Genomic DNA, 9,796 nt, shown 5'->3' with positions numbered 1-9,796 from the left:
AGCCACCCACCCCGCTTAACAGCAAGGTACGGCTGTGTGGTTATTTCTGAGTGAGGGGAAGGTATGCCTCTTCCAGGTCATTGCTACCTTTTTCCCCGATCCCCCTTCCCTAGGCCGGAGACTGACATAGAATAGGGGCTCCCTCTAGGTGGTCGAGCCCGCCTCCGGGACAGCCCGAAGGGCGGTCACCTGCCCGCCCTGGAATTGCCCACCTACCTCTGGATTATTAAAAGAGAGAAAAATGCAACCCCATCTGTTCTAGCCTTTGCAGTTTTAGGTCTCTTTCCTATTTTCCAGGAGTGCCTACCTGATTGCTTTAACGGGGGCCTATATGCCAAGTCCCCTGAGGAGCTTTTTAACACGCAGATATCCATGACCACCTCAGCTCTGGCATATCAACATGTCTGGGGATAGGACAAGGCGTCTGTCATTTGGGGGAGAGGGTTTGTGTGCTTGCTTGCTTTGCTCTTAAGTTATTTGTTCATTGCTAACGACAGAATGAAATTACATACTTTTGATCAAATGGATTCGATAGAGACTCAAAGAACCAGTTAGCCACGTGCATAGCGAATGAAATGCCAGCAGGCTCATCGCTAAGAGAGATCAAGAGGAAATGCCAGTTTCATCTGCCCTCCTGCTGTCCTTTTAAAAGTTATTTATTGAGCATATACTACGTGATCCTCTTTTTTTTTTTTTTTTTAAACAAAGCTCTGGTTTTTCAGGACAGTTTTAGGTTTACAGAAAAATTGAAAAGGGATTTCCATATACCTTGCCCCCACACATGCAAAGACTCCCGCATTATCCACATCCCCTACCACAGGGGTACATTTGTTATAATTCATGAACCTGCATTGACGCGTCATAACCAGCCATGGTCTAAAGTTTACATTAGGGTTCACTCTTGGTGTTGTACATGGGTTTGAACAAAGGTATAATGGCATGAAGTATTATACCGGGTATTTTCATCGCCCTAAAAATCCTCTCTGCTCTACCTATTCATCTCTCCCTCCCCACTTCCTACAACCCTGTGCAACCACGGATCTTCTTACCAAAGCTCCACTGGTGAGTCGACTGCCCCCCTTGGTGAGGGCAACAGCCAAGGCAGTTTGCTTTGCTGATCAGAGGCCCCAGGGCCCAGGCCCCCTGGAGGTCTGTGGTCCGGTGGCTGCTGGAGACACAGTGTGCTGAGTGAGCCCTGGGCTGGGTATACGTTCCCTCCCTGCTGTGTCCACAACGTCGCCTTGCGAGGCACTGGGCCCACAAAGTGTGCTCGAGGGGGCATCTACCAATTGATTCCAGTGAGCTGCGAGCAATCGGGGCGAATGAGAAGCCTCCACGTTCTCACTCTTCCAGTAGCAGAACAGAGCTGGCAAGGCAACTTGTTCTCAAAAGGTTGATATTTAAAATCGAAAAAGGGGGCTTGCAAAATGCATATTTACAAATGTCCTTCTTTCTGCGTGAAAGGTTGCTATGGAGACCTGTGGCTGTGACACCCACTTATGGCTTAAGAGCACCATCAGTCTCCTTGGGTTGAGCCAGGGAGCCCTCTGGATGGCACCTGTGGGTGTCTGGGGACAACTGGGGGAGGGTCTCGTCCACACGGAAAGTCTTTCAGGACTGAAGATGCTATGCCGTCTTCCAAAACGGATAATGAGGCGAGGCGAGCAGCATCTGTCTCCCTGAGACCAAATCCTTTTCAGTTCAAAGCTTTCACATATGGGAGCCACCCCCAAAACTAATCTGGCTTTGGCTGGCAGGACTTGGCCCCTCAGAGTGCACAAACTCCGTTGGTCCTCCAGACTCCAGACAAGCAGAAGGAGCTCTTAGGGCCTTTATCCAGGGCCCATGTCTGCTCCTAAAACGCAACCCAATTAGCAAGACTGTTGGCATTGCTGCTGCTTTGCAGGAGGCCTCCAGGGTGCTAATAATTGCTCATCTAGTTAAATGGAGCCCTGTTCCAAGCCGTGAAGACTCACACCGAGCTCTTCCTGAACCGTAACTTCTAAAACTCAGGTGGCAAAGACAGAGACCATAGTCAAACTTTGACAGGACGGATGTGGTTATCAAAGAAGAACATATTGCCTGGTATTCTGGGAGAAATGTTCCCTACACTCTGAAGCCTGGAGTATCTGCTTTCTGGGTGGATGGTAGCATTCTTGAACGAGTCCTGGCTGGTGATGTGGAAATGAACCTCGCCTCGCCGTGTGTCATGTCACCACCTGTAATACAAGTTTCTTGAGGATAAGAACTCGGACTTCTCCTTCACTCGTAAGGACTGTTCCCTACCGGGAACTGATGGGTCAATATAGTCAATGACATGTGGTGCGGACTCTGGGTCAACCTCTTCCCTTCTGGGATTGTGATCTGGTATCGCGGTGCCCTTGAAGGCTTGCCTTCCCTCTGTCTGTGTTCCCTCTGGTCTCAGAGAGTGTGGACGGCTCTCCGGACACAGCGTGGAACAGTAGAGAGACCACCCCGGGGGCCTATGCCCTTAGGGTCTATCAGGGCTTCTCTCTTGAAGTGTTGCACAACAGCTCTTCCCGCCCTCTTTTCAAAACAGAAATTCAAGTAGATTAAGAGGCGTGTGGGCTGACAACGAGCAGGAAACACTGAACTGATCCAAAGAGCATTGGCGAACAGGTGCCTGGAAAGACTCCTTCACTCCACTCACGCTCCCCTTCCCTACTTGGCCCTTCCCTAATCTGGCCTGAGTGTTTTATTTGACAAAGCCCCTAACTGGTGTTGAGGAGGCCGCTAGAGCTCACTGAGGCTCCTTCAAAGGCACTTCCCCTGTGTGGATGAGAAACTCAGGTCAGCGGAGAACCTTCTAGGCTAATGAAGACCAGAGAGGAGAGGACGCCTGAGGTGAGTGAGGTGAGTGAGGTGAGCTTCAATGCAGAGGACAGCTCGATAGCTGCCACTTAACTCTTCAACTTAATTCTGAATGGAATAAGGCTAGCTCTGACAGAAACAGACAAGGGCCACTCGGAAGCTCCTTTGAATGGCGGTCCATGGCAGTCCGCCCTCGGCCCCACGAATTGGGCACAGAGGATTTGCCGTCACTAATTTTCTGCACCTAATTTTCTGCTTCCTAGGTTTCTCTGTTCCAGCAGTGGTTTCTAATAACGTCCCTGAATTAGCCCATGATTCATTGCTCTTTTCGTTTCCCAAACTAATAGGCATTCTTTTTTGACTCGATGCAATATCCTGCCAGGAAATTCCTTAGCCCTCTGTGTCCACGGCTCCCCCAGATCCCACTGGTGGTATCCTGCTCAGGGGCCTGATGGACCCAGTCAGTCTGAGCTGCTGTCTTGTGGGGCGGGTCGGTCGGGGTAGCGGGTGGTCAGTAGAGGACAGAGTAACTCCCAAGGGCTCTGGAGTCTGACAGGCGGGGGAGTCGGATTCGGGCTCCACTACTGTTAGTCGTGTGAACTCTCTAAAGCTCAGTTGCCTGTCTATGAAGTGGGAATAGCAGTAGTTCCTAACTCGTAAGGGCCTGACGAAAATTAAATAAGATACCGACCACACCGACAGCGATGAACACATTTCAAGCTTTCGCATAACGCTGTTGCCGTTAATTCATGGTTAACAAATAGCATGCGGGGACACCGAGTTTGATTTATTAACACTTGGCGGTCATGATATACCATTGCCATCGGTCCTTCAGCATCCCTGCCCCCTTGCTTCCCGACCCCAGCGCTCCCGTTTGTATCTACCATATTTTACCCATTCCCTTGTTTCGTTCACTTTCACTGCCGTTTTATCACGTATATATTCACCTACATAATGGATAGCTTAGTCTGACTTTGTTTTTGAACTTTCTAAGAAGAGAATTGCGCTCTATATAGTTTCCGGGACTTGCTGTTTTCACTCAAGGTTCCCAGCCGGTGTTACAACCATGTTGCCAACATCTACCCATGCCGACGCATGTAACTGTGGCTCATTCGTTTTCTCATTGTTGTACAATATTCTGTTACAGAAATATACACTGTACAGATTCATCCTCCTGTTCTTGGACATTTGGGTGTTTTTTTTGGGGTTTTTGGGGTTTTTTTGGTGAACAGTTTTATTGAGATGCAATTCACGCACTCACAAGTTATCTGTTTAGACTGTGCACTTTAAGGGTTTTTAGTTTATTCACAGGGTTGTGAAACCATCACAACAGTCAATTTTAGAGCATTTGTATTACACTAAGAAGGAACTTTCTATATCTCTTAGCAGTTACCTACTAGTCCCTTCAATCTCCCTGGCCCTGGCAACCACTAATCCACTTTCTGTTTCTAGAGACCCACCTATTCTGAACATATCGTATAAACAGAGTCATACAATACGTGGCCTTTGGTGCCTGGCTTCTTTCATTTAGCGAAATGTTTTCAAGGTTCATCTGTGTTGTAGCATGAATCACTACTTCATTTTATTGCCAAATAATATTCCATATTTTATTTACCTATTCACTAGTTTGTGGGCATTTGGATTGTGTACAGCTTTGCGCTCTAAGTGTTGTTATGAACATCGTACCACATTATTTCCTGGGCACATGTGCAAGAGTTTCTCGAGGATATGTTCTTGGGGTGAAGCTGTTGAAATACAGAGAAGGCAAATGTCCAACACTGAGAGAGAGAATCCCAAATGGCGTCCGTATATTTTAACAGCAAGACTCCCACCAGCAAAATAAAGATACCATTGACCCACGTCCTTGCTAATATTTGGCATAGTCAGAATTTCCAGTTTTTGAAAAGACTACTTCACTCTAGTTTATTTTTATCTTATGTTTAGCAAACCACTACTCTGCATTTGACTCATTGCCTGATAATAAGATTCTAATGGAGATTCAGACAGAAACAGCCACCTGCCCATGTCTCCTTCCATAATTAGCAGTACTCTTTTGTAATAGTTCTAGCTTTCACTGCCTGACCCAGAATTCTGATGGTATTAAGACTAATGTTCTCTCTTCCCAGGTGGGCTCTACGCTCTGTCTACTGGCTGGTCCCAGAGTGTCACCCTGTCTCTCCCCAGGCAGAGAGCAGACACAGGCTGTCCTGTGTCCTTGGTCCTGGTAAAAACACCTCCCAACCCGCACCCCCCCCCAACCCCCGCCACAATGCAAACAAATACATCCATACCCTGGGCCTCTGGCTGCATCCAGACAGGAGGATGACAGTGTAGGAAGCCAATTCAATGACTTCTAACCCAGAGAGGGAAACCCTGCTCTTCATTCATGAGCAAAGGCTCATCCCAGGAATGCTAGGAAAAGAGGGAACTCTCAGGTTTGCTTTTCCTATGGTTATTCATCCGGTCCATCAGATTCAAGTTACAGTGAGTGTAACGATAATTTTTTTGCACGGAATTCTCTCCAGAATCTCCTTTACTTACAGTCTTTCCCGTTAATTTCAATAGCATTTTTGCTCCAGACGCTTCTATAAGTAACTTCTAAAATAAACAAATACTTCGTAAAGAGACGGACTCTGCAGGTCAGTAGAGAAAAGAGAAAAGGAAGCAGACCATACGGAATTAAAGAAGCAGGACGGTGGTGCACAGGGACATCCTTGCTGGCCAGATGCCCTGGAGGAAGGACGCGCTGCCCTGCCGTGTGCAGTCAGCAGACCGCCTCCAACTTTCAGCTCCTTCAGGGAGGCCTCTGCTGCACGGGGCCACCTGGCCTGCCACCTTGCTCACATCCAGTGGCTGAGTGAGGGCAGGTTCGAACACCCTGGCCTTTTCAGCCTGAGCCCCCTCCTTGGGTCGGCCAAAGCTTTACTGGGCCCACATCCCTGATCTTTTCACCAATCCTGCCATCTCTGTTTCCCTCCCACATATGACCCCCAAGGCGTTTCCATGTCTGTTTCTGGAGAACCTATTTTTGGCGTGACCATATTATTAACTATTTAGCCGATCTCCAGTTGTTTGACATATGGATTGTTTATAACTTTTTTTGCAAATATAAACAGGGCTGAAATCAGCACCCTTGAAACTATGTCTCTCTCATGTTCTAAGACAGGAGGTATCCACAGAATGAATCCCTAAAACAGACTGGCACGTTTTAAAAGGTTAGGCACATTTTAAGGCTTTAGATACTTATTGTCAAACTGCCCTCAGAAATGTTGAGCCACTTGCTTACTCCCACCAAAAGTGTATGAGGGTTGTGATATTGTGACATAATAAGAAACACACATTTTGGTCTTTGTCCATAGTTCCTGACGCACGGCATCTAAAACCCTTATAATTTTCTGTATGAGAGCTACGGTGATATCTTTGGTTATATTTAATTTTGTTCCCAGCTCCTGAAATAGCTTCAGAGGGATAAAGGTGAAGTGGATGTCTTTTGTTATTCATAACAAATTTCAATGACACCTGAGTTCACGTTAAAATGAGGTGGCTTTTGGAAAGACCAATGGATGGGACTGGTTGCCAGGGGAACCAACCTTGTGATTAGAGGGTTGGAACTTTCAGTCCCATCCCTTGACCTTGGGAGAGAAGAGGGAGAGTTGGAGGATGATGTCATCAATCAAGTTGGAGGATGATGTCGTCAATCACCAACGGATGATCATACCATTAATCATGCCCACATAATGTAGCCTTCGTAAAAATCCCTGAACCATGGGTTTAGAGAGCTTCCAGGTTGGAGGTGTTGAGAGGGTGGTGCACTCACATAAGGCACGGAAGCTCCCCTCCTAGTCCCCCATACCTTGCCCTGTGCATCCCGTCCATTGGACTATTCCTGAGATATATCTCTCAAATGAGAAAAATAACTTAGTACTGAGTTTGACATCCTTTGTTTTAGGGAAAACAATCCATAGATTGGAGGGGTAAGTGCCTCACAAGCAGTGAAGCACTATTCCTGAAAGATTTGGGGCGAGAGTGAGTTTTATATAGAATTAGAGGGGAGGCTGTGCAGAAACAGAGAGTGGTTGGCTAGGAGGCCGGACATTTCCTTCTAAGACCAGCAGGTTTTACTTTCTAGGGTAAGGTAAACCATCTAAAGCTGAGTTGGAGGCTTGTGATTAGTGTATGTCAGGATTCCTTAATAGGTGCATCCTATACATGAAGGCTGACACAGGTTTAGATTTGTGATGTGGGCAGGGCCACTGGGGCAGCCTCCATTTTATGGGTCTCGATACACAAATTAACTTTATCACATCCTTTTATGAGAAACTGGTAATCTAGTAAGTAAAGTAAGGGAGACACAGAATCTGAAGCAGTCTCCAGGCTCTGAGCTGTCAGCACAGAGCCTGATGGGGGGTTTGAACTCACGAACCATGAGATCATGACCTGAGCCGAAGTCGGACACATAACTGACTGAGCCACCCAGGCGCCATGCATTCTCAAGAGGAACTTTATGCCAGAGAGAGTTTGCTCCCAGCATTGTTCCAAAATATGTGTTTTTCCCCATCCAGGGGCCTCAGGTCCTAATCTTTCCCTCTCTGCCTGTTTTAATGTTTAAAAACATTTTTAATGTTTTTAATGTTTGTTTTTGAGAGAGAGACAGACAGAGCATGAGCAGGGGAGGGGCAGAGAGAGAGGGAGACACAGAATAGGAAGCAGGCTCCAGGCTCTGAGCTGTCAGCACAGAGCCCGACACGGGACTCAAACTCACGAACTGCGAGATCATGACCTGAGCCAAAGTCGGACGCTTAACCGACTGAGCCACCCAGGCGCCCCAATTTATTTGTTTGTTTTTAAAGTAAACTCTACTCCCAGTGTGGGGTTCGAACTCTCAATCGAGAGTTGCATGCTCTACCAACTGAGCCAGACAGGCGCCCCTGAACATTTTTTTTTAAGGGGGAAAACAACAAAAGATAATGTGGAATAAGAACAATTTTTTAAGCAGCTCTGTTGACTTATGATAAACTGTATAGATTTTAAGTGCGAAAAGAGGTGAGTTTTGACATATGGGTGCCCCTGTGAAACCACCACCTTAATCAAGATAATGAACATAACCCTGACCCACCAAAGTTTCCCCCAACCCTTTTGTAATCCCACCCTCTCATTTCCCCATTGCCACCCCACCCACGCTCCCCAGACAACCACTGATCTGTTTTCTGTCGGTAGACACTGGTTTTCATTTTCATGTATTTTATTTAAAAGAAATGTAATATGAAGTCTAGTCTTGTCAAGCTTCCTTCACTTCACATAAATGTTTTGAAATGGATCCATGTTGTTGCAGAGATCAATATTTCTATTCCTTTTTATTGCTGCATCGTATTCCATTGTAAAGACGCGTCACAATTTGTTTAACCATTTACCTCCTGGTGGACATTTGGGTTGTTTCCATTTGGAGGCCATTACTAACAAAGCTAATACAAGCATTCGTGTTCCAGAATGTGTATGGACAGATGATTTCATTCCTCTTAGGCACATAGAGTGAGTTGGTTGTGTCACATGATTTTAGTTATGTCAGGTGATAAGAGAAATCCGGTCCCCATTATTCTATCTTGGCCAGAAGCCCATTTGAGCATTTTTCAGAATACATGTTTTTAAGGCAGGTAAATTGAAGGTAGGGTTCCTTGACTCTTATGCTGAATATTTTTAAAATGTTTACATTTGTATTTCATCTTTCTCGTTGCATCCGCAAGAATTTAAGTCCCCTCCTTCTCATGCAATGCTATTCAGCTATTGCCCTTGCAAAAGAATAGTAGGGTTGCTCCCCTTGGGGTAGCAGCCATCAGCTTCAAAGATTTTACAGTGCAGGGCAGAGGGGGGGAGCTGAGGTATGCCAGTCTGGAAGTTTCAGACAGGCTTCCCAAGATCTCCACGGTAGATTGCAGTAGAACATTGTAGGACGTGGAGCTGCCGTCCTCACCGAAGCCAACCCTGAGCCTGTGGGTGGAGTGGCCTGACTTCTGCCCTCATAAAATTTTTGTTTTGCAAGACTATGTCTAGATATACAAGTCCATAAGAGAAGATAAAGGAAATGTTTGGGGTTTACTAGTGGGCCTGGCAAATGACAGGGGCAATTCCAAGATGCCCGGATTCCAGAAGGTACTATCAATTCTGGTACCTCTTTGGGTCTTTGTCATTCCTTTCCCCTTCAATGAATTTTCAATTCAGTCTAGGAAGGACATGAGTGGTTTCCACATACCAGCCAGGGACTTTGTCTTGTGGGCTTGATTTCCAAGGTTCATCACCTGGATCTCACTGACATTTATAGAACACTTCATCTAACAACCTCAGAATATACACTCTTCTTAAGCTTGTGTAGAACATTTCTCAAGATAAACCACCTTCAGGGCCATAAAACACATCTTAACAAAATTAAAAGAATATAAATCATACAAAGTGTGCTCTTAGACCACAGTGGAACTAAACTACAAATCAATAACATAAAAATAGCTGGAAGATCCCCAAATAGTTAGTGATTAAACAACACACATCCAATTATCACATGAATCAAAGAAAAACTCTAAAGAGAAATTTCAGAATATTTTGAACTAAATGAAAATGCAGGAAGCCTATAGTATTGAGTGTCTATATTGGGAAAGAAGAAAGACCTAAATTAATTATCCAAGCTTTCATCTTAGAAAAGTAGAGAAAGAAGAACAATATAAACTTGAGACCAAGGAAAAAATAAATAAAAAGTAAAGCAGAAACAATGAAATTGAAAACAGGAATCAATGAAAATAAAAGCTGTTTCTTTGAAAAATCAGTGAAATTACTCGTAACAGAAATGAAACAAAGGTCAACACTAATGATCCATGGACAACTCTTAGAATGGCAAAAATCAGAGGCGCCTGGGTGGTGCAGTCGGTTAAGCGTCTGACTTCAGCCAGGTCACGATCTCGCGGACCGTGAGTTCGAG

Source organism: Acinonyx jubatus, chromosome A1, assembly GCF_027475565.1.
Source record: "Acinonyx jubatus isolate Ajub_Pintada_27869175 chromosome A1, VMU_Ajub_asm_v1.0, whole genome shotgun sequence".
NCBI lineage: Eukaryota > Metazoa > Chordata > Mammalia > Carnivora > Felidae > Acinonyx > Acinonyx jubatus.
Note: the sequence above shows the minus strand (reverse complement) of the source record.